Here is a 25,730-nt window from a genome sequence, read left to right as displayed (position 1 = left end):
AATTTCAGATTTTTGCTGAAGTTGTGACCCCGGGGCTTAGAATTTTTTTTTTCCACAGGTTAAGTTGTCGAGGGTTGATTTCATGTCCTATGATAAAAAGCCTTCTGTTTTCCCCACCAAACCTTTCAGGGGAGAATTTACAACAGTTTAGCACCATTTTTGAGTGAATTGGAGAATTTCATATTTTTGCTGAAATTGTGACCTCGGGGCTTAGAAATTTTTTTTTTCACAGGTTAAGTTGTCGAGGGCTGATTTCATGTCCTATGATAAAAAGCCTTCTGTTTCCACCGCCAAACCTTTCAGGGGAGTATTTGCAAAACTTTGGCACCATTTTTGAGTGAATTGGAGAATTTCAGATTTTTGCTGAAATTGTGACCCCGGGGCTTAGAATTTTTTTTTTTCACAGGTTAAGTTGTCGAGGGCTGATTTCATGTCCTATGATAAAAAGCCGTCTGTTTCCACCGCCAAACATTTCCAGGAAGAATGTGCAACAGTTTAGCACCATCTTTGAGTGAATTGGAGCATTTGAGATTTTTGCTGAAGTTGTGACCCCGGGGCTTAGAATTTTTTTTTTCACAGGTTAAGTTGTCGAGGGCTGATTGTATGTCCTATGATAAAAAGCCTTCTGTTTCCACCGCCAAACCTTTCAGGGGAGGATTTACAACAGTTTAGCACCATTTTTGAGTGAATTGAGAGAATTTCAGATTTTTGCTGAAATTGTGACCCCGGGGCTTAGAATTTTTTTTTTTATAGGTTAAGTTGTCGAGGGCTGATTTCATGTCCTATGATAAAAAGCCTTCTGTTTCCACCGCCAAACCTTTCAGGGGAGTATTTGCAACAGTTTAGCACCATTTTTGAGTGAATTGGAGAATTTCAGATTTTTGCTGAAGTTGTGACCCCGGGGCTTAGAATTTTTTTTTTTCACAGGTTAAGTTGTCGAGGGTTGATTTCATGGCCTATGATAAACAACCTTCTGTTTCCACCGCCAAACCTTTCAGGGGAGAATTTACAACCGTTTAGCACCATTTATGAGTGAATTGGAGAATTTCAGATTTTTGCTGAAGTTGTGACCCCGGGACTTAGAAAATTTTTTTTTCACAGGTTAAGTTGTCGATGGCTGATTTCATGTCCTATGATAAAAAGCCTTCTGTTTCCACCGCCAAACCTTTCAGGGGAGTATTTGCAAAACTGTGGCACCATTTTTGATTTAATTTGAGAATTTCAGATTTTTGCTGAAGTTGTGACCCCGGGACTTAGAATTTTTTTTTTTTCACAGGTTAAGTTGTCGAGGGCTGATTTCATGTCCTATGATAAAAAGCCTTCTGTTTCCACCGCCAAACCTTTCAGGGGAGAATTTTCAACAGTTTAGCACCATTTTTGAGTGAATTGGAGAATTTCAGATTTTTGCTGAAGTTGTGACCCCGGGGCTTAGAAATTTTTTTTTTCACAGGTTAAGTTGTCGATGGCTGAATTCATGTCCTATGATAAAAAGCCGTCTGTTTCCACCGCCAAACCTTTCCAGGAAGAATGTGCAACAGTTTAGCCCCATTTTTGAGTGAATTGGAGAATTTCAGATTTTTGCTGAAGTTGTGACCCCGGGGCTTAGAATTTTTTTTTTTCACAGGTTAAGTTGTCGAGGGTTGATTTCTTGGCCTATGATAAAAAGCCTTCTGTTTCCCCCGCCAAACCTTTCAGGGGAGAATTTACAACAGTTTAGCACCATTTTTGAGTGAATTGGAGAATTTCAGATTTTTGCTGAAATTGTGACCCCGGGGCTTAGAATTTTTTTTTTTCACAGGTTAAGTTGTCGAGGGCTGATTTCATGTCCTATGATAAAAAGCCTTCTGTTTCCACCGCCAAACCTTTCAGGGGAGAATTTACAACAGTTTAGCACCATTTTTGAGTGAATTGGAGAATTTCAGATTTTTGCTGAAGTTGTGACCCCGGGGCTTAGAATTTTTTTTTTTCACAGGTTAAGTTGTCAAGGGCTGATTTCATGTCCTATGATAAAAAGCCGTCTGTTTCCACCGCCAAACCTTTCAGGGGAGTATTTGCAAAACTTTGGCACCATTTTTGATTGAATTTGAGAATTTCAGATTTTTGCTGAAGTTGTGACCCCGGGGCTTAGAAATTTTTTTTTCCACAGGTTAAGTTGTCGAGGGCTGATTTCATGTCCTATGATAAAAAGCCGTCTGTTTCCACCGCCAAACCTTTCCAGGAAGAATGTGCAACAGTTTAGCACCATTTTTGAGTGAATTGGAGAATTTCAGATTTTTGCTGAAATTGTGACCCCGGGGATTAGAAATTTTTTTTTTCACAGGTTAAGTTGTCGAGGGTTGATTTCTTGGCGTATGATAAAAAGCCGTCTGTGTCCACCGCCAAACCTTTCCAGGAAGAATGTGCAACAGTTTAGCACCATTTTTGAGTGAATTGGAGAATTTCAGATTTTTGGTGAAATTGTGACCCCGGGGCTTAGAATTTTTTTTTTTCACAGGTTAAGTTGTCGAGGGCTGATTTCATGTCCTATGATAAAAAGCCTTCTGTTTCCACCGCCAAACCTTTCAGGGGAGTATTTGCAACAGTTTAGCACCATTTTTGAGTGAATTGGAGAATTTCAGATTTTTGCTGAAGTTGTGACCCCGGGGCTTAGAATTTTTTTTTTTTCACAGGTTAAGTTGTCGAGGGCTGATTTCATGTCCTATGATAAAAAGCCTTCTGTTTCCACCGCCAAACATTTCAGGGGAGTATTTGCAAAACTTTGGCACCATTTTTGATTGAATTTGAAAATTTCAGATTTTTGCTGAAGTTGTGACCCCGGGGCTTAGAAATTTTTTTTTTCACAGGTTAAGTTGTCGAGGGCTGATTTCATGTCCTATGATAAAAAGCCTTCTGTTTCCACCGCAAAACCTTTCAGGGGAGTATTTGGAACACGTTGGCACCATCTTTGAGTGAATTGGAGAATTTCAGATTTTTGCTGAAGTTGTGACCCGGGGCTTAGAATTTTTTTTTTTCACAGGTTAAGTTGTCGAGGGCTGATTTCATGTCCTATGATAAAAAGCCTTCTGTTTCCACCGCCAAACCTTTCAGGGGAGTATTTGCAAAACTTTGGCACCATTTTTGATTGAATTTGAGAATTTCAGATTTTTGCTGAAGTTGTGACCCCGGGGCTTAGAATTTTTTCTTTTTCACAGGTTAAGTTGTCGAGGGCTGATTTCATGTCCTATGATAAAAAGCCGTCTGTTTCCACCGCCAAACCTTTCCAGGAAGAATGTGCAACAGTTTAGCACCATTTTTGAGTGAATTGGAGAATTTCAGATTTTTGCTGAAGTTGTGACCCCGGGGCTTAGAATTTTTTTTTTCACAGGTTAAGTTGTCGAGGGCTGATTTCATGTCCTATGATAAAAAGCCTTCTGTTTCCACCGCAAAACCTTTCAGGGGAGTATTTGGAACACGTTGGCACCATCTTTGAGTGAATTGGAGAATTTCAGATTTTTGCTGAAGTTGTGACCCCGGGGCTTAGAATTTTTTTTTTTCACAGGTTAAGTTGTCGAGGGCTGATTTCATGTCCTATGATAAAAAGCCTTCTGTTTCCACCGCCAAACCTTTCAGGGGAGTATTTGCAAAACTTTGGCACCATTTTTGATTGAATTTGAGAATTTCAGATTTTTGCTGAAGTTGTGACCCCGGGGCTTAGAATTTTTTCTTTTTCACAGGTTAAGTTGTCGAGGGCTGATTTCATGTCCTATGATAAAAAGCCTTCTGTTTCCACCGCAAAACCTTTCAGGGGAGTATTTGGAACACGTTGGCACCATCTTTGAGTGAATTGGAGAATTTCAGATTTTTGCTGAAGTTGTGACCCCGGGGCTTAGAATTTTTTTTTTTCACAGGTTAAGTTGTCGAGGGCTGATTTCATGTCCTATGATAAAAAGCCTTCTGTTTCCACCGCCAAACCTTTCAGGGGAGTATTTGCAAAACTTTGGCACCATTTTTGATTGAATTTGAGAATTTCAGATTTTTGGTGAAGTTGTGACCCCGGGGCTTAGAAATTTTTTTCCCCAGGTTAAGTTGTCGAGGGCTGATTTCATGTCCTATGATAAAAAGCCGTCTGTTTCCACCGCCAAACCTTTCCAGGAAGAATGTGCAACAGTTTAGCACCATTTTTGAGTGAATTGGAGAATTTCAGATTTTTGCTGAAATTGTGACCCCGGGGCTTAGAATTTTTTTTTTCCACAGGTTAAGTTGTCGAGGGCTGATTTCATGTCCTATGATAAAAAGCCGTCTGTTTCCACCGCCAAACCTTTCAGGGGAGTATTTGGAACACGTTGGCACCATCTTTGAGTGAATTGGAGAATTTCAGATTTTTGCTGAAGTTGTGACCCCGGGGCTTAGAATTTTTTTTTTCACAGGTTAAGTTGTCGAGGGCTGATTTCATGTCCTATGATAAAAAGCCTTCTGTTTCCCCCGCCAAACCTTTCAGGGGAGTATTTGCAAAACTTTGGCACCATTTTTGAGTGAATTGGAGAATTTCAGATTTTTGCTGAAATTGTGACCCCGGGGCTTAGAATTTTTTTTTGTTCACAGGTTAAGTTGTTGAGGACTGATTTCATGTCCTATGATAAAAAGCCTTCTGTTTCCACCGCCAAACCATTCAGGGGAGAAATTACAACACTTTAGCACCATTTTTGAGTGAATTGGAGAATTTCAGATTTTTGCTGAAATTGTGACCCCGGGGATTAGAAATTTTTTTTTTCACAGGTTATGTTGTCGAGGGCTGATTTCATGTCCTATGATAAAAAGCCGTCTGTTTCCACCGCCAAACCTTTCCAGGAAGAATGTGCAACGGTTTAGCACCATTTTTGAGTGAATTGGAGAATTTCAGATTTTTGCTGAAATTGTGACCCCGGGGCTTAGAATTTTTTTTTTTCACAGGTTAAGTTGTCGAGGGCTGATTTCATGTCCTATGATAAAAAGCCTTCTGTTTCCACCGCAAAACCTTTCAGGGGAGTATTTGGAACACGTTGGCACCATCTTTGAGTGAATTGGAGAATTTCAGATTTTTGCTGAAGTTGTGACCCCGGGGCTTAGAATTTTTTTTTTTCACAGGTTAAGTTGTCGAGGGCTGATTTCATGTCCTATGATAAAAAGCCTTCTGTTTCCACCGCCAAACCTTTCAGGGGAGTATTTGCAAAACTTTGGCACCATTTTTGATTGAATTTGAGAATTTCAGATTTTTGGTGAAGTTGTGACCCCGGGGCTTAGAAATTTTTTTTCCCAGCTTAAGTTGTCGAGGGCTGATTTCATGTCCTATGATAAAAAGCCGTCTGTTTCCACCGCCAAACCTTTCCAGGAAGAATGTGCAACAGTTTAGCACCATTTTTGAGTGAATTGGAGAATTTCAGATTTTTGCTGAAATTGTGACCCCGGGGCTTAGAAATTTTTTTTTCCACAGGTTAAGTTGTCGAGGGCTGATTTCATGTCCTATGATAAAAAGCCTTCTGTTTCCACCGCAAAACCTTTCAGGGGAGTATTTGGAACACGTTGGCACCATCTTTGAGTGAATTGGAGAATTTCAGATTTTTGCTGAAGTTGTGACCCCTGGGCTTAGAATTTTTTTTTTTCACAGGTTAAGTTGTCGAGGGCTGATTTCATGTCCTATGATAAAAAGCCTTCTGTTTCCCCCGCCAAACCTTTCAGGGGAGTATTTGCAAAACTTTGGCACCATTTTTGAGTGAATTGGAGAATTTCAGATTTTTGCTGAAATTGTGACCCCGGGGCTTAGAATTTTTTTTTGTTCACAGGTTAAGTTGTTGAGGACTGATTTCATGTCCTATGATAAAAAGCCTTCTGTTTCCACCGCCAAACCATTCAGGGGAGAATTTACAACAGTTTAGCACCATTTTTGAGTGAATTGGAGAATTTCAGATTTTTGCTGAAGTTGTGACCCCGGGGCTTAGAATTTTTTTTTTTCACAGGTTAAGTTGTCGAGGGCTGATTTCATGTCCTATGATAAAAAGCCTTCTGTTTCCACCGCCAAACCTTTCAGGGGAGTATTTGCAACAGTTTAGCACCATTTTTGAGTGAATTGGAGAATTTCAGATTTTTGCTGAAGTTGTGACCCCGGGGCTTAGAATTTTTTTTTTCACAGGTTAAGTTGTCGAGGGTTGATTTCATGGCCTATGATAATCAGCCTTCTGTTTCCACCGCCAAACCTTTCAGGGGAGAATTTACAACAGTTTAGCACCATTTTTGAGTGAATTGGAGAATTTCAGATTTTTGCTGAAGTTGTGACCCCGGGGCTTAGAAATTTTTTTTTCCACAGGTTAAGTTGTCGAGGGCTGATTTCATGTCCTATGATAAAAAGCCTTCTGTTTCCACCGCCAAACATTTCAGGGGAGTATTTGCAAAACTTTGGCACCATTTTTGATTGAATTTGAAAATTTCAGATTTTTGCTGAAGTTGTGACCCCGGGGCTTAGAAATTTTTTTTTTCACAGGTTAAGTTGTTGAGGGCTGATTTCATGTCCTATGATAAAAAGCCGTCTGTTTCCACCGCCAAACCTTTCCAGGAAGAATGTGCAACAGTTTAGCACCATTTTTGAGTGAATTGGAGAATTTCAGATTTTTGCTGAAATTGTGACCCCGGGGCTTAGAATTTTTTTTTTTCACAGGTTAAGTTGTCGAGGGCTGATTTCATGTCCTATGATAAAAAGCCTTCTGTTTCCACCGCAAAACCTTTCAGGGGAGTATTTGGAACACGTTGGCACCATCTTTGAGTGAATTGGAGAATTTCACATTTTTGCTGAAGTTGTGACCCCGGGGCTTAGAATTTTTTTTTTTCACAGGTTAAGTTGTCGAGGGCTGATTTCATGTCCTATGATAAAAAGCCTTCTGTTTCCACCGCCAAACCTTTCAGGGGAGTATTTGCAAAACTTTGGCACCATTTTTGAGTGAATTGGAGAATTTCAGATTTTTGCTGAAGTTGTGACCCCGGGGCTTAGAATTTTTTCTTTTTCACAGGTTAAGTTGTCGAGGGCTGATTTCATGTCCTATGATAAAAAGCCTTCTGTTTCCACCGCCAAACCTTTCAGGGGAGTATTTGCAACACGTTGGCACCATCTTTGAGTGAATTGGAGAATTTCAGATTTTTGCTGAAGTTGTGACCCCGGGGCTTAGAATTTTTTTTTTTCACAGGTTAAGTTGTCGAGGGTTGATTTCTTGGCCTATGATAAAAAGCCTTCTGTTTCCACCGCCAAACCTTTCAGGGGAGTATTTGCAAAACTTTGGCACCATCTTTGAGTGAATTGGAGAATTTGAGATTTTTGCTGAAGTTGTGACCCCGGGGCTTAGAATTTTTTTTTTCACAGGTTAAGTTGTCGAGGGCTGATTGTATGTCCTATGATAAAAAGCCTTCTGTTTCCACCGCCAAACCTTTCAGGGGAGGATTTACAACAGTTTAGCACCATTTTTGAGTGAATTGGAGAATTTCAGGTTTTTGCTGAAGTTGTGACCCCGGGGCTTAGAAATTTTTTTTTCACAGGTTAAGTTGTCGAGGGCTGATTTCATGTCCTATGATAAAAAGCCTTCTGTTTCCACCGCCAAACCTTTCAGGGGAGTATTTGCAACACGTTGGCACCATCTTTGAGTGAATTGGAGAATTTCAGATTTTTGCTGAAGTTGTGACCACGGGGCTTAGAAATTTTTTTTTTTCACAGGTTAAGTTGTCGAGGGCTGATTTCATGTCCTATGATAAAAAGCCTTCTGTTTCCACTGCCAAACCTTTCAGGGGAGAATTTACAACAGTTTAGCACCATTTTTGAGTGAATTGGAGAATTTCAGATTTTGGCTGAAGTTGTGACCCCGGGGCTTAGAAATATTTTTTTTTCACAGGTTAAGTTGTCGAGGGCTGATTTCATGTCCTATGATAAAAAGCCTTCTGTTTCCACCGCCAAACCTTTCAGGGGAGTATTTGCAAAACTTTGGCACCATTTTTGAGTGAATTGGAGAATTTCAGATTTTTGCTGAAGTTGTGACCCCGGGGCTTAGAAATTTTTTTTTCCACAGGTTAAGTTGTCGAGGGTTGATTTCATGTCCTATGATAAAAAGCCTTCTGTTTGCACCGCCAAACCTTTCAGGGGAGTATATGCAAAACTTTGGCACCATCTTTGAGTGAATTGGAGAATTTCAGATTTTTGCTGAAGTTGTGACCACGGGGCTTAGAAATTTTTTTTTTTCACAGGTTAAGTTGTCGAGGTCTGATTTCATGTCCTATGATAAAAAGCCTTCTTTTTCCACCGCAAAAGCTTTCAGGGGAATATTTGCAAAACTTTGGCACCTTCTTTGAGTGAATTGGAGAATTTCAGTTTTTTGCTGAAATTGTGACCCCGGGGCTTAGAAATATTTTTTTTCACAGGTTAAGTTGTCGAGGGCTGATTTCATGTCCTATGATAAAAAGCCTTCTGTTTCCACCTCCAAACGTTTCAGGGGAGTATTTGCAAAACTTTGGCACCATCTTTGAGTGAATTGGAGAATTTGAGATTTTTGCTGAAGTTGTGACCACGGGGCTTAGAAATTTTTTTTTTTCACAGGTTAAGTTGTCGAGGGCTGATTTCATGTCCTATGATAAAAAGCCTTCTGTTTCCACCGCCAAACCTTTCAGGGGAGTATTTGCAAAACTTTGGCACCATTTTTGAGTGAATTGGAGAATTTCAGATTTTTGCTGAAGTTGTGACCCCGGGGCTTAGAATTTTTTCTTTTTCACAGGTTAAGTTGTCGAGGGCTGATTTCATGTCCTATGATAAAAAGCCTTCTGTTTCCCCCGCCAAACCTTTCTGGGGAGTATTTGCAAAACTTTGGCACCATTTTTGAGTGAATTGGAGAATTTCAGATTTTTGCTGAAATTGTGACCCCGGGGCTTAGAATTTTTTTTTGTTCACAGGTTAAGTTGTTGAGGACTGATTTCATGTCCTATGATAAAAAGCCTTCTGTTTCCACCGCCAAACCATTCAGGGGAGAATTTACAACAGTTTAGCACCATTTTTGAGTGAATTGGAGAATTTCAGATTTTTGCTGAAGTTGTGACCCCGGGGCTTAGAATTTTTTTTTTTCACAGGTTAAGTTGTCGAGGGCTGATTTCATGTCCTATGATAAAAAGACTTCTGTTTCCACCGCCAAACCTTTCAGGGGACAATTTACAACAGTTTAGCACCATTTTTGAGTGAATTGGAGAATTTCAGATTTTTGCTGAAGTTGTGACCCCGGGGCTTAGAAATTTTTTTTTTCAGAGGTTAAGTTGTCGAGGGCTGATTTCATGTCCTATGATAAAAAGCCTTCTGTTTCCACCTCCAAACCTTTCAGGGGAGTATTTGAAAAACTTTGGCACCATCTTTGAGTGAATTGGAGAATTTCAGATTTTTGCTGAAGTTGTGACCCCGGGGCTTAGAAATTTTTTTTTCACAGGTTAAGTTGTCGAGGGCTGATTTCATGTCCTATGATAAAAAGCCTTCTGTTTCCACCGCCAAACCTTTCAGGGGAGTATTTGCAACACGTTGGCACCATCTTTGAGTGAATTGGAGAATTTCAGATTTTTGCTGAAGTTGTGACCCCGGGGCTTAGAATTTTTTTTTTTCACAGGTTAAGTTGTCGAGGGTTGATTTCTTGGCCTATGATAAAAAGCCTTCTGTTTCCACCGCCAAACCTTTCAGGGGAGTATTTGCAAAACTTTGGCACCATCTTTGAGTGAATTGGAGAATTTGAGATTTTTGCTGAAGTTGTGACCCCGGGGCTTAGAATTTTTTTTTTCACAGGTTAAGTTGTCGAGGGCTGATTGTATGTCCTATGATAAAAAGCCTTCTGTTTCCACCGCCAAACCTTTCAGGGGAGGATTTACAACAGTTTAGCACCATTTTTGAGTGAATTGGAGAATTTCAGGTTTTTGCTGAAGTTGTGACCCCGGGGCTTAGAAATTTTTTTTTCACAGGTTAAGTTGTCGAGGGCTGATTTCATGTCCTATGATAAAAAGCCTTCTGTTTCCACCGCCAAACCTTTCAGGGGAGTATTTGCAACACGTTGGCACCATCTTTGAGTGAATTGGAGAATTTCAGATTTTTGCTGAAGTTGTGACCACGGGGCTTAGAAATTTTTTTTTTTCACAGGTTAAGTTGTCGAGGGCTGATTTCATGTCCTATGATAAAAAGCCTTCTGTTTCCACTGCCAAACCTTTCAGGGGAGAATTTACAACAGTTTAGCACCATTTTTGAGTGAATTGGAGAATTTCAGATTTTGGCTGAAGTTGTGACCCCGGGGCTTAGAAATATTTTTTTTTCACAGGTTAAGTTGTCGAGGGCTGATTTCATGTCCTATGATAAAAAGCCTTCTGTTTCCACCGCCAAACCTTTCAGGGGAGTATTTGCAAAACTTTGGCACCATTTTTGAGTGAATTGGAGAATTTCAGATTTTTGCTGAAGTTGTGACCCCGGGGCTTAGAAATTTTTTTTTCCACAGGTTAAGTTGTCGAGGGTTGATTTCATGTCCTATGATAAAAAGCCTTCTGTTTGCACCGCCAAACCTTTCAGGGGAGTATATGCAAAACTTTGGCACCATCTTTGAGTGAATTGGAGAATTTCAGATTTTTGCTGAAGTTGTGACCACGGGGCTTAGAAATTTTTTTTTTTCACAGGTTAAGTTGTCGAGGTCTGATTTCATGTCCTATGATAAAAAGCCTTCTTTTTCCACCGCAAAAGCTTTCAGGGGAATATTTGCAAAACTTTGGCACCTTCTTTGAGTGAATTGGAGAATTTCAGTTTTTTGCTGAAATTGTGACCCCGGGGCTTAGAAATATTTTTTTTCACAGGTTAAGTTGTCGAGGGCTGATTTCATGTCCTATGATAAAAAGCCTTCTGTTTCCACCTCCAAACGTTTCAGGGGAGTATTTGCAAAACTTTGGCACCATCTTTGAGTGAATTGGAGAATTTGAGATTTTTGCTGAAGTTGTGACCACGGGGCTTAGAAATTTTTTTTTTTCACAGGTTAAGTTGTCGAGGGCTGATTTCATGTCCTATGATAAAAAGCCTTCTGTTTCCCCCGCCAAACCTTTCTGGGGAGTATTTGCAAAACTTTGGCACCATTTTTGAGTGAATTGGAGAATTTCAGATTTTTGCTGAAATTGTGACCCCGGGGCTTAGAATTTTTTTTTGTTCACAGGTTAAGTTGTTGAGGACTGATTTCATGTCCTATGATAAAAAGCCTTCTGTTTCCACCGCCAAACCATTCAGGGGAGAATTTACAACAGTTTAGCACCATTTTTGAGTGAATTGGAGAATTTCAGATTTTTGCTGAAGTTGTGACCCCGGGGCTTAGAATTTTTTTTTTTCACAGGTTAAGTTGTCGAGGGCTGATTTCATGTCCTATGATAAAAAGACTTCTGTTTCCACCGCCAAACCTTTCAGGGGACAATTTACAACAGTTTAGCACCATTTTTGAGTGAATTGGAGAATTTCAGATTTTTGCTGAAGTTGTGACCCCGGGGCTTAGAAATTTTTTTTTTCAGAGGTTAAGTTGTCGAGGGCTGATTTCATGTCCTATGATAAAAAGCCTTCTGTTTCCACCTCCAAACCTTTCAGGGGAGTATTTGAAAAACTTTGGCACCATCTTTGAGTGAATTGGAGAATTTCAGATTTTTGCTGAAGTTGTGACCCCGGGGCTTAGAAATTTTTTTTTTTTCACAGGTTAAGTTGTCGAGGGTTGATTTCTTGGCCTATGATAAAAGGCCTTCTGTTTGCACCGCCAAACCTTTCAGGGGAGTATTTGCAAAACTTTGGCACCATCTTTGAGTGAATTGGAGAATTTCAGATTTTTGCTGAAGTTGTGACCCCGGGGCTTAGAAATTTTTTTTTCACAGGTTAAGTTGTCGAGGGTTGATTTCTTGGCCTATGATAAAAAGCCTTCCGTTTCCACCGCCAAACCTTTCAGGGGAGTATTTGCAAAACTTTCGCACCATTTTTGAGTGAATTGGAGAATTTCAGATTTTTGCTGAAGTTGTGACCCCGGGGCTTAGAAATTTTTTTTTTCACAGGTTAAGTTGTCGAGGGTTGATTTCTTGGCCTATGATAAAAAGCCGTCTGTTTCCACCGCCAAACCTTTCCAGGAAGAATGTGCAACAGTTTAGCACCATTTTTGAGTGAATTGGAGAATTTCAGATTTTTGCTGAAGTTGTGACCCCGGGGCTTAGAATTTTTTCTTTTTCACAGGTTAAGTTGTCGAGGGCTGATTTCATGTCCTATGATAAAAAGCCTTCTGTTTCCACCGCCAAACCTTTCAGGGGAGAATTTACAACAGTTTAGCACGATTTTTGAGTGAATTGGAGAATTTCAGATTTTTGCTGAAGTTGTGACCCCGGGGCTTAGAAATTTTTTTTTTTCACAGGTTAAGTTGTCAAGGGCTGATTTCATGTCCTATGATAAAAAGCCGTCTGTTTCCACCGCCAAACCTTTCAGGGGAGTATTTGCAAAACTTTGGCACCATTTTTGATTGAATTTGAGAATTTCAGATTTTTGGTGAAGTTGTGACCCCGGGGCTTAGAAATTTTTTTTTTCACAGGTTAAGTTGTCGAGGGCTGATTTCATGTCCTATGATAAAAAGCCGTCTGTTTCCACCGCCAAACCTTTCCAGGAAGAATGTGCAACAGTTTAGCACCATTTTTGAGTGAATTGGAGAATTTCAGATTTTTGCTGAAATTGTGACCCCGGGGATTAGAAATTTTTTTTTTCACAGGTTAAGTTGTCGAGGGTTGATTTCTTGGCGTATGATAAAAAGCCATCTGTTTCCACCGCCAAACCTTTCCAGGAAGAATGTGCAACAGTTTTCCACCATTTTTGAGTGAATTGGAGAATTTCAGATTTTTGGTGAAATTGTGACCCCGGGGCTTAGAATTTTTTTTTTCACAGGTTAAGTTGTCGAGGGCTGATTTCATGTCCTATGATAAAAAGCCTTCTGTTTCCACCGCCAAACCTTTCAGGGGAGTATTTGCAACAGTTTAGCACCATTTTTGAGTGAATTGGAGAATTTCAGATTTTTGCTGAAGTTGTGACCCTGGGGTTTAGAATTTTTTTTTTCACAGGTTAAGTTGTCGAGGGTTGATTTCATGGCCTATGATAATCAGCCTTCTGTTTCCACCGCCAAACCTTTCAGGGGAGTATTTGCAAAACTTTGGCACCATTTTTGATAGAATTTGAAAATTTCAGATTTTTGCTGAAGTTGTGACCCCGGGGCTTAGAAATTTTTTTTTTCACAGGTTAAGTTGTCGAGGGCTGATTTCATGTCCTATGATAAAAAGCCGTCTGTTTCCACCGCCAAACCTTTCCAGGAAGAATGTGCAACAGTTTAGCACCATTTTTGAGTGAATTGGAGAATTTCAGATTTTTGCTGAAATTGTGACCCCGGGGCTTAGAATTTTTTTTTTTCACAGGTTAAGTTGTCGAGGGCTGATTTCATGTCCTATGATAAAAAGCCTTCTGTTTCCACCGCAAAACCTTTCAGGGGAGTATTTGGAACACGTTGGCACCATCTTTGAGTGAATTGGAGAATTTCAGATTTTTGCTGAAGTTGTGACCCCGGGGCTTAGAATTTTTTTTTTCCACAGGTTAAGTTGTCGAGGGCTGATTTCATGTCCTATGATAAAAAGCCTTCTGTTTCCCCCGCCAAACCTTTCAGGGGAGTATTTGCAAAACTTTGGCACCATTTTTGAGTGAATTGGAGAATTTCAGATTTTTGCTGAAATTGTGACCCCGGGGCTTAGAATTTTTTTTTGTTCACAGGTTAAGTTGTTGAGGACTGATTTCATGTCCTATGATAAAAAGCCTTCTGTTTCCACCGCCAAACCATTCAGGGGAGAATTTACAACAGTTTAGCACCATTTTTGAGTGAATTGGAGAATTTCAGATTTTTGCTGAAGCTTGTGACCCCGGGGCTTAGAAATTTTTTTTTCCACAGGTTAAGTTGTCGAGGGCTGATTTCATGTCCTATGATAAAAAGACTTCTGTTTCCACCGCCAAACCTTTCAGGGGAGTATTTGCAAAACTTTGGCACCATTTTTGAGTGAATTGGAGAATTTCAGATTTTTGCTGAAGTTGTGACCCCGGGGCTTAGAATTTTTTTTTTTCACAGGTTAAGTTGTCGAGGGCTGATTTCATGTCCTATGATAAAAAGCCTTCTGTTTCCACCGCCAAACCTTTCAGGGGAGTATTTGCAAAACTTTGGCACCATTTTTGATTGAATTTGAGAATTTCAGATTTTTGCTGAAGTTGTGACCCCGGGGCTTAGAATTTTTTCTTTTTCACAGGTTAAGTTGTCGAGGGCTGATTTCATGTCCTATGATAAAAAGCCTTCTGTTTCCACCGCCAAACCTTTCAGGGGAGAATTTACAACAGTTTAGCACCATTTTTGAGTGAATTGGAGAATTTCAGATTTTTGCTGAAGTTGTGACCCCGGGGCTTAGAATTTTTTTTTTTCACAGGTTAAGTTGTCGAGGGCTGATTTCATGTCCTATGATAAAAAGCCGTCTGTTTCCACCGCCAAACCTTTCCAGGAAGAATGTGCAACAGTTTAGCACCATTTTTGAGTGAATTGGAGAATTTCAGATTTTTGCTGAAATTGTGACCCCGGGGATTAGAAATTTTTTTTTTCACAGGTTAAGTTGTCGAGGGTTGATTTCTTGGCGTATGATAAAAAGCCATCTGTTTCCACCGCCAAACCTTTCCAGGAAGAATGTGCAACAGTTTAGCACCATTTTTGAGTGAATTGGAGAATTTCAGATTTTTGGTGAAATTGTGACCCCGGGGCTTAGAATTTTTTTTTTCACAGGTTAAGTTGTCGAGGGCTGATTTCATGTCCTATGATAAAAAGCCTTCTGTTTCCACCGCCAAACCTTTCAGGGGAGTATTTGCAACAGTTTAGCACCATTTTTGAGTGAATTGGAGAATTTCAGATTTTTGCTGAAGTTGTGACCCTGGGGTTTAGAATTTTTTTTTTCACAGGTTAAGTTGTCGAGGGTTGATTTCATGGCCTATGATAATCAGCCTTCTGTTTCCACCGCCAAACCTTTCAGGGGAGTATTTGCAAAACTTTGGCACCATTTTTGATAGAATTTGAAAATTTCAGATTTTTGCTGAAGTTGTGACCCCGGGGCTTAGAAATTTTTTTTTTCACAGGTTAAGTTGTCGAGGGCTGATTTCATGTCCTATGATAAAAAGCCGTCTGTTTCCACCGCCAAACCTTTCCAGGAAGAATGTGCAACAGTTTAGCACCATTTTTGAGTGAATTGGAGAATTTCAGATTTTTGCTGAAATTGTGACCCCGGGGCTTAGAATTTTTTTTTTTCACAGATTAAGTTGTCGAGGGCTGATTTCATGTCCTATGATAAAAAGCCTTCTGTTTCCACCGCAAAACCTTTCAGGGGAGTATTTGGAACACGTTGGCACCATCTTTGAGTGAATTGGAGAATTTCAGATTTTTGCTGAAGTTGTGACCCCGGGGCTTAGAATTTTTTTTTTCCACAGGTTAAGTTGTCGAGGGCTGATTTCATGTCCTATGATAAAAAGCCTTCTGTTTTCCCCGCCAAACCTTTCAGGGGAGTATTTGCAAAACTTTGGCACCATTTTTGAGTGAATTGGAGAATTTCAGATTTTTGCTGAAATTGTGACCCCGGGGCTTAGAATTTTTTTTTGTTCACAGGTTAAGTTGTTGAGGACTGATTTCATGTCCTATGATAAAAAGCCTTCTGTTTCCACTGCCAAACCATTCAGGGGAGAATTTACAACAGTTTAGCACCATTTTTGAGTGAATTGGAGAATTTCAGATTTTTGCTGAAGCTTGTGACCCCGGGGCTTAGAAATTTTTTTTTCCACAGGTTAAGTTGTCGAGGGCTGATTTCATGTCCTATGATAAAAAGACTTCTGTTTCCACCGCCAAACCTTTCAGGGGAGTATTTGCAAAACTTTGGCACCATTTTTGAGTGAATTGGAGAATTTCAGATTTTTGCTGAAGTTGTGACCCCGGGGCTTAGAATTTTTTTTTTTCACAGGTTAAGTTGTCGAGGGCTGATTTCATGTCCTATGATAAAAAGCCTTCTGTTTCCACCGCCAAACCTTTCAGGGGAGTATTTGCAAAACTTTGGCACCATTTTTGATTGAATTTGAGAATTTCAGATTTTTGCTGAAGTTGTGACCCCGGGGCTTAGAATTTTTTCTTTTTCACAGGTTAAGTTGTCGAGGGCTGATTTCATGTCCTATGATAAAAAGCCTTCTGTTTCCACCGCCAAACCTTTCAGGGGAGAATTTACAACAGTTTAGCACCATTTTTGAGTGAATTGGAGAATTTCAGATTTTTGCTGAAGTTGTGACCCCGGGGCTTAGAAATTTTTTTTTTCACAGGTTAAGTTGTTGAGGGCTGATTTCATGTCCTATGATAAAAAGCCGTCTGTTTCCACCGCCAAACCTTTCCAGGAAGAATGTGCAACAGTTTATCACCATTTTTGAGTGAATTGGAGAATTTCAGATTTTTGCTGAAATTGTGACCCCGGGGCTTAGAATTTTTTTTTTTCACAGGTTAAGTTGTCGAGGGCTGATTTCATGTTCTATGATAAAAAGCCTTCTGTTTCCACCGCAAAACCTTTCAGGGGAGTATTTGGAACACGTTGGCACCATCTTTGAGTGAATTGGAGAATTTCAGATTTTTGCTGAAGTTGTGACCCCGGGGCTTAGAATTTTTTTTTTTCACAGGTTAAGTTGTCGAGGGCTGATTTCATGTCCTATGATAAAAAGCCTTCTGTTTCCCCCGCCAAACCTTTCAGGGGAGTATTTGCAAAACTTTGGCACCATTTTTGAGTGAATAGGAGAATTTCAGATTTTTGCTGAAATTGTGACCCCGGGGCTTAGAATTTTTTTTTGTTCACAGGTTAAGTTGTTGAGGACTGATTTCATGTCCTATGATAAAAAGCCTTCTGTTTCCACCGCTAAACCATTCAGGGGAGAATTTACAACAGTTTAGCACCATTTTTGAGTGAATTGGAGAATTTCAGATTTTTGCTGAAGTTGTGACCCCGGGGCTTAGAAATTTTTTTTTTCACAGGTTAAGTTGTCGAGGGTTGATTTCTTGGCCTATGATAAAAAGCCGTCTGTTTCCACCGCCAAACCTTTCCAGGAAGAATGTGCAACAGTTTAGCACCATTTTTGAGTGAATTGGAGAATTTCAGATTTTTGCTGAAGTTGTGACCCCGGGGCTTAGAATTTTTTCTTTTTCACAGGTTAAGTTGTCAAGGGCTGATTTCATGTCCTATGATAAAAAGCCTTCTGTTTCCACCGCCAAACCTTTCAGGGGAGAATTTACAACAGTTTAGCACGATTTTTGAGTGAATTGGAGAATTTCAGATTTTTGCTGAAGTTGTGACCCCGGGGCTTAGAAATTTTTTTTTTTCACAGGTTAAGTTGTCAAGGGCTGATTTCATGTCCTATGATAAAAAGCCGTCTGTTTCCACCGCCAAACCTTTCAGGGGAGTATTTGCAAAACTTTGGCACCATTTTTGATTGAATTTGAGAATTTCAGATTTTTGCTGAAGTTGTGACCCCGGGGCTTAGAAATTTTTTTTTTCACAGGTTAAGTTGTCGAGGGCTGATTTCATGTCCTATGATAAAAAGCCGTCTGTTTCCACCGCCAAACCTTTCCAGGAAGAATGTGCAACAGTTTAGCACCATTTTTGAGTGAATTGGAGAATTTCAGATTTTTGCTGAAATTGTGACCCCGGGGATTAGAAATTTTTTTTTTCACAGGTTAAGTTGTCGAGGGTTGATTTCTTGGCGTATGATAAAAAGCCGTCTGTTTCCACCGCCAAACCTTTCCAGGAAGAATGTGCAACAGTTTAGCACCATTTTTGAGTGAATTGGAGAATTTCAGATTTTTGGTGAAATTGTGACCCCGGGGCTTAGAATTTTTTTTTTCACAGGTTAAGTTGTCGAGGGCTGATTTCATGTCCTATGATAAAAAGCCTTCTGTTTCCACCGCCAAACCTTTCAGGGGAGTATTTGCAACAGTTTAGCACCATTTTTGAGTGAATTGGAGAATTTCAGATTTTTGCTGAAGTTGTGACCCCGGGGCTTAGAATTTTTTTTTTCACAGGTTAAGTTGTCGAGGGTTGATTTCATGGCCTATGATAATCAGCCTTCTGTTTCCACCGCCAAACCTTTCAGGGGAGTATTTGCAAAACTTTGGCACCATTTTTGATAGAATTTGAAAATTTCAGATTTTTGCTGAAGTTGTGACCCCGGGGCTTAGAAATTTTTTTTTTCACAGGTTAAGTTGTCGAGGGCTGATTTCATGTCCTATGATAAAAAGCCGTCTGTTTCCACCGCCAAACCTTTCCAGGAAGAATGTGCAACAGTTTAGCACCATTTTTGAGTGAATTGGAGAATTTCAGATTTTTGCTGAAATTGTGACCCCGGGGCTTAGAATTTTTTTTTTTCACAGGTTAAGTTGTCGAGGGCTGATTTCATGTCCTATGATAAAAAGCCTTCTGTTTCCACCGCAAAACCTTTCAGGGGAGTATTTGGAACACGTTGGCACCATCTTTGAGTGAATTGGAGAATTTCAGATTTTTGCTGAAGTTGTGACCCCGGGGCTTAGAATTTTTTTTTTACACAGGTTAAGTTGTCGAGGGCTGATTTCATGTCCTATGATAAAAAGCCTTCTGTTTCCCCCGCCAAACCTTTCAGGGGAGTATTTGCAAAACTTTGGCACCATTTTTGAGTGAATTGGAGAATTTCAGATTTTTGCTGAAGTTGTGACCCCGGGGCTTAGAATTTTTTTTTTTTCACAGGTTAAGTTGTCGAGGGCTGATTTCATGTCCTATGATAAAAAGCCTTCTGTTTCCACCGCCAAACCTTTCAGGGGAGTATTTGCAAAACTTTGGCACCATTTTTGATTGAATTTGAGAATTTCAGATTTTTGCTGAAGTTGTGACCCCGGGGCTTAGAATTTTTTCTTTTTCACAGGTTAAGTTGTCGAGGGCTGATTTCATGTCCTATGATAAAAAGCCTTCTGTTTCCACCGCCAAACCTTTCAGGGGAGAATTTACAACAGTTTAGCACCATTTTTGAGTGAATTGGAGAATTTCAGATTTTTGCTGAAGTTGTGACCCCGGGGCTTAGAAATTTTTTTTTTCACAGGTTAAGTTGTCGAGGGCTGATTTCATGTCCTATGATAAAAAGCCGTCTGTTTCCACCGCCAAACCTTTCCAGGAAGAATGTGCAACAGTTTAGCACCATTTTTGAGTGAATTGGAGAATTTCAGATTTTTGCTGAAATTGTGACCCCGGGGCTTAGAATTTTTTTTTTTCACAGGTTAAGTTGTCGAGGGCTGATTTCATGTCCTATGATAAAAAGCCTTCTGTTTCCACCGCAAAACCTTTCAGGGGAGTATTTGCAAAACTTTGGCACCATTTTTGAGTGAATTGGAGAATTTCAGATTTTTGGTGAAATTGTGACCCCGGGGCTTAGAATTTTTTTTTTCACAGGTTAAGTTGTCGAGGGCTGATTTCATGTCCTATGATAAAAAGCCTTCTGTTTCCACCGCCAAACCTTTCAGGGGAGTATTTGCAACAGTTTAGCACCATTTTTGAGTGAATTGGAGAATTTCAGATTTTTGCTGAAGTTGTGACCCCGGGGCTTAGAATTTTTTTTTTCACAGGTTAAGTTGTCGAGGGTTGATTTCATGGCCTATGATAATCAGCCTTCTGTTTCCACCGCCAAACCTTTCAGGGGAGTATTTGCAAAACTTTGGCACCATTTTTGATAGAATTTGAAAATTTCAGATTTTTGCTGAAGTTGTGACCCCGGGGCTTAGAAATTTTTTTTTTCACAGGTTAAGTTGTCGAGGGCTGATTTCATGTCCTATGATAAAAAGCCGTCTGTTTCCACCGGCAAACCTTTCCAGGAAGAATGTGCAACAGTTTAGCACCATTTTTGAGTGAATTGGAGAATTTCAGATTTTTGCTGAAATTGTGACCCCGGGGCTTAGAATTTTTTTTTTTCACAGGTTAAGTTGTCGAGGGCTGATTTCATGTCCTATGATAAAAAGCCTTCTGTTTCCACCGCAAAACCTTTCAGGGGAGTATTTGGAACACGTTGGCACCATCTTTGAGTGAATTGGAGAATTTCAGATTTTTGCTGAAGTTGTGACCCCGGGGCTTAGAATTTTTTTTTTCCACAGGTTAAGTTGTCGAGGGCTGATTTCATGTCCTATGATAAAAAGCCTTCTGTTTCCCCCGCCAAACCTTTCAGGGGAGTATTTGCAAAACTTTGGCACCATTTTTGAGTGAATTGGAGAATTTCAGATTTTTGCTGAAATTGTGACCCCGGGGCTTAGAATTTTTTTTTGTTCACAGGTTAAGTTGTTGAGGACTGATTTCATGTCCTATGATAAAAAGCCTTCTGTTTCCACCGCCAAACCATTCAGGGGAGAATTTACAACAGTTTAGCACCATTTTTGAGTGAATTGGAGAATTTCAGATTTTTGCTGAAGCTTGTGACCCCGGGGCTTAGAAATTTTTTTTTCCACAGGTTAAGTTGTCGAGGGCTGATTTCATGTCCTATGATAAAAAGACTTCTGTTTCCACCGCCAAACCTTTCAGGGGAGTATTTGCAAAACTTTGGCACCATTTTTGAGTGAATTGGAGAATTTCAGATTTTTGCTGAAGTTGTGACTCCGGGGCTTAGAATTTTTTTTTTTCACAGGTTAAGTTGTCGAGGGCTGATTTCATGTCCTATGATAAAAAGCCTTCTGTTTCCACCGCCAAACCTTTCAGGGGAGTATTTGCAAAACTTTGGCACCATTTTTGATTGAATTTGAGAATTTCAGATTTTTGCTGAAGTTGTGACCCCGGGGCTTAGAATTTTTTTTTTTCACAGGTTAAGTTGTCGAGGGCTGATTTCATGTCCTATGATAAAAAGCCTTCTGTTTCCACCGCCAAACCTTTCAGGGGAGTATTTGCAAAACTTTGGCACCATTTTTGATTGAATTTGAGAATTTCAGATTTTTGCTGAAGTTGTGACCCCGGGGCTTAGAATTTTTTCTTTTTCACAGGTTAAGTTGTCGAGGGCTGATTTCATGTCCTATGATAAAAAGCCTTCTGTTTCCACCGCCAAACCTTTCAGGGGAGAATTTACAACAGTTTAGCACCATTTTTGAGTGAATTGGAGAATTTCAGATTTTTGCTGAAGTTGTGACCCCGGGGCTTAGAAATTTTTTTTTTCACAGGTTAAGTTGTCGAGGGCTGATTTCATGTCCTATGATAAAAAGCCGTCTGTTTCCACCGCCAAACCTTTCCAGGAAGAATGTGCAACAGTTTAGCACCATTTTTGAGTGAATTGGAGAATTTCAGATTTTTGCTGAAATTGTGACCCCGGGGCTTAGAATTTTTTTTTTTCACAGGTTAAGTTGTCGAGGGCTGATTTCATGTCCTATGATAAAAAGCCTTCTGTTTCCACCGCAAAACCTTTCAGGGGAGTATTTGCAAAACTTTGGCACCATTTTTGAGTGAATTGGAGAATTTCAGATTTTTGGTGAAATTGTGACCCCGGGGCTTAGAATTTTTTTTTTCACAGGTTAAGTTGTCGAGGGCTGATTTCATGTCCTATGATAAAAAGCCTTCTGTTTCCACCGCCAAACCTTTCAGGGGAGTATTTGCAACAGTTTAGCACCATTTTTGAGTGAATTGGAGAATTTCAGATTTTTGCTGAAGTTGTGACCCCGGGGCTTAGAATTTTTTTTTTCACAGGTTAAGTTGTCGAGGGTTGATTTCATGGCCTATGATAATCAGCCTTCTGTTTCCACCGCCAAACCTTTCAGGGGAGTATTTGCAAAACTTTGGCACCATTTTTGATAGAATTTGAAAATTTCAGATTTTTGCTGAAGTTGTGACCCCGGGGCTTAGAAATTTTTTTTTTCACAGGTTAAGTTGTCGAGGGCTGATTTCATGTCCTATGATAAAAAGCCGTCTGTTTCCACCGGCAAACCTTTCCAGGAAGAATGTGCAACAGTTTAGCACCATTTTTGAGTGAATTGGAGAATTTCAGATTTTTGCTGAAATTGTGACCCCGGGGCTTAGAATTTTTTTTTTTCACAGGTTAAGTTGTCGAGGGCTGATTTCATGTCCTATGATAAAAAGCCTTCTGTTTCCACCGCAAAACCTTTCAGGGGAGTATTTGGAACACGTTGGCACCATCTTTGAGTGAATTGGAGAATTTCAGATTTTTGCTGAAGTTGTGACCCCGGGGCTTAGAATTTTTTTTTTCCACAGGTTAAGTTGTCGAGGGCTGATTTCATGTCCTATGATAAAAAGCCTTCTGTTTCCCCCGCCAAACCTTTCAGGGGAGTATTTGCAAAACTTTGGCACCATTTTTGAGTGAATTGGAGAATTTCAGATTTTTGCTGAAATTGTGACCCCGGGGCTTAGAATTTTTTTTTGTTCACAGGTTAAGTTGTTGAGGACTGATTTCATGTCCTATGATAAAAAGCCTTCTGTTTCCACCGCCAAACCATTCAGGGGAGAATTTACAACAGTTTAGCACCATTTTTGAGTGAATTGGAGAATTTCAGATTTTTGCTGAAGCTTGTGACCCCGGGGCTTAGAAATTTTTTTTTCCACAGGTTAAGTTGTCGAGGGCTGATTTCATGTCCTATGATAAAAAGACTTCTGTTTCCACCGCCAAACCTTTCAGGGGAGTATTTGCAAAACTTTGGCACCATTTTTGAGTGAATTGGAGAATTTCAGATTTTTGCTGAAGTTGTGACTCCGGGGCTTAGAATTTTTTTTTTTCACAGGTTAAGTTGTCGAGGGCTGATTTCATGTCCTATGATAAAAAGCCTTCTGTTTCCACCGCCAAACCTTTCAGGGGAGTATTTGCAAAACTTTGGCACCATTTTTGATTGAATTTGAGAATTTCAGATTTTTGCTGAAGTTGTGACCCCGGGGCTTAGAATTTTTTCTTTTTCACAGGTTAAGTTGTCGAGGGCTGATTTCATGTCCTATGATAAAAAGCCTTCTGTTTCCACCGCCAAACCTTTCAGGGGAGAATTTACAACAGTTTAGCACCATTTTTGAGTGAATTGGAGAATTTCAGATTTTTGCTGAAGTTGTGACCCCGGGGCTTAGAAATTTTTTTTTTCACAGGTTAAGTTGTCGAGGGCTGATTTCATGTCCTATGATAAAAAGCCGTCTGTTTCCACCGCCAAACCTTTCCAGGAAGAATGTGCAACAGTTTAGCACCATTTTTGAGTGAATTGGAGAATTTCAGATTTTTGCTGAAATTGTGACCCCGGGGCTTAGAATTTTTTTTTTTCACAGGTTAAGTTGTCGAGGGCTGATTTCATGTCCTATGATAAAAAGCCTTCTGTTTCCACCGCAAAACCTTTCAGGGGAGTATTTGGAACACGTTGGCACCATCTTTGATTGAATTTGAGAATTTCAGATTTTTGCTGAAGTTGTGACCCCGGGGCTTAGAATTTTTTTTTTTCACAGGTTAAGTTGTCGAGGGCTGATTTCATGTCCTATGATAAAAAGCCTTCTGTTTCCACCGCTAAACCATTCAGGGGAGAATTTACAACAGTTTAGCACCATTTTTGAGTGAATTGGAGAATTTCAGATTTTTGCTGAAGTTGTGACCCCGGGGCTTAGAAATTTTTTTTTTCACAGGTTAAGTTGTCGAGGGCTGATTTCATGTCCTATGATAAAAAGACTTCTGTTTCCACCGCCAAACCTTTCAGGGGAGTATTTGCAAAACTTTGGCACCATCTTTGAGTGAATTGGAGAATTTCAGATTTTTGCTGAAGTTGTGACCCCGGGGGTTAGAATTTTTTTTTTTCACAGGTTAAGTTGTCGAGGGCTGATTTCATGTCCTATGATAAAAAGCCTTCTGTTTCCACCGCCAAACCTTTCAGGGGAGTATTTGCAAAACTTTGGCACCATTTTTGAGTGAATTGGAGAATTTCAGATTTTTGCTGAAATTGTGACCCCGGGGCTTAGAATTTTTTTTTTCCACAGGTTAAGTTGTCGAGGGCTGATTTCATGTCCTATGATAAAAAGCCTTCTTTTTCCACCGCCAAACCTTTCAGGGGAGTATTTGCAAAACTTTGGCACCATTTTTAAGTGAATTGGAGAATTTCAGATTTTTGCTGAAGTTGTGACCCCGGGGCTTAGAATTTTTTTTTTTCACAGGTTAAGTTGTCGAGGGTTGATTTCTTGGCCTATGATAAAAAGCCTTCTGTTTGCACCGCCAAACCTTTCAGGGGAGTATTTGCAAAACTTTGGCACCATCTTTGAGTGAATTGGAGAATTTGAGATTTTTGCTGAAGTTGTGACCCCGGGGCTTAGAATTTTTTTTTTCACAGGTTAAGTTGTCGAGGGCTGATTGTATGTCCTATGATAAAAAGCCTTCTGTTTCCACCGCCAAACCTTTCAGGGGAGGATTTACAACAGTTTAGCACCATTTTTGAGTGAATTGGAGAATTTCAGATTTTTGCTGAAGTTGTGACCCCAGGGATTAGAAATTTTTTTTTTCACAGGTTAAGTTGTCGAGGGTTGATTTCTTGGCGTATGATAAAAGCCGTCTGTTTCCACCGCCAAACCTTTCAGGGGAGGATTTACAACAGTTTAGCACCATTTTTGAGTGAATTGGAGAATTTCAGATTTTGGCTGAAGTTGTGACCCCGGGGCTTAGAAATATTTTTTTTTCACAGGTTAAGTTGTCGAGGGCTGATTTCATGTCCTATGATAAAAAGCCTTCTGTTTCCACCGCCAAACCTTTCAGGGGAGTATATGCAAAACTTTGGCGCCATCTTTGAGTGAATTGGAGAATTTCAGATTTTTGCTGAAGTTGTGACCCCGGGGCTTAGAAATTTTTTTTTTCACAGGTTAAGTTGTCGAGGGCTGATTTCATGTCCTATGATAAAAAGCCTTCTGTTTACACCGCCAAACCTTTCAGGGGAATATTTGCAAAACTTTGGCACCATCTTTGAGTGAATTGGAGAATTTCAGTTTTTTGCTGAAATTGTGACCCCGGGGCTTAGAATTTTTTTTTTTCACAGGTTAAGTTGTCGAGGGCTGATTTCATGTCCAATGATAAAAAGCCTTCTGTTTGCACCGCCAAACCTTTTAGGGGAGTATTTGCAAAACTTTGGCACCATCTTTGAGTGAATTGGAGAATTTCAGATTTTTGCTGAAGTTGTGACCCCAGGGATTAGAAATTTTTTTTTTCACAGGTTAAGTTGTCGAGGGTTGATTTCTTGGCGTATGATAAAAGCCGTCTGTTTCCACCGCCAAACCTTTCCAGGAAGAATGTGCAACAGTTTAGCACCATTTTTGAGTGAATTGGAGAATTTCAGATTTTTGGTGAAATTGTGACCCCGGGGCTTAGAATTTTTTTTTTTCACAGGTTAAGTTGTCGAGGGCTGATTTCATGTCCTATGATAAAAAGCCTTCTGTTTCCACCGCCAAACCTTTCAGGGGAGTATTTGCAACAGTTTAGCACCATTTTTGAGTGAATTTGAAAATTTCAGATTTTTGCTGAAGTTGTGACCCCGGGGCTTAGAAATTTTTTTTTTCACAGGTTAAGTTGTCGAGGGCTGATTTCATGTCCTATGATAAAAAGCCGTCTGTTTCCACCGCCAAACCTTTCCAGGAAGAATGTG

This window comes from Podarcis liolepis (assembly GCF_965112155.1).
Source record: "Podarcis liolepis genome assembly, chromosome: 5".
In the NCBI taxonomy this organism is placed as follows: domain Eukaryota; kingdom Metazoa; phylum Chordata; class Lepidosauria; order Squamata; family Lacertidae; genus Podarcis; species Podarcis liolepis.
Note: the sequence above shows the minus strand (reverse complement) of the source record.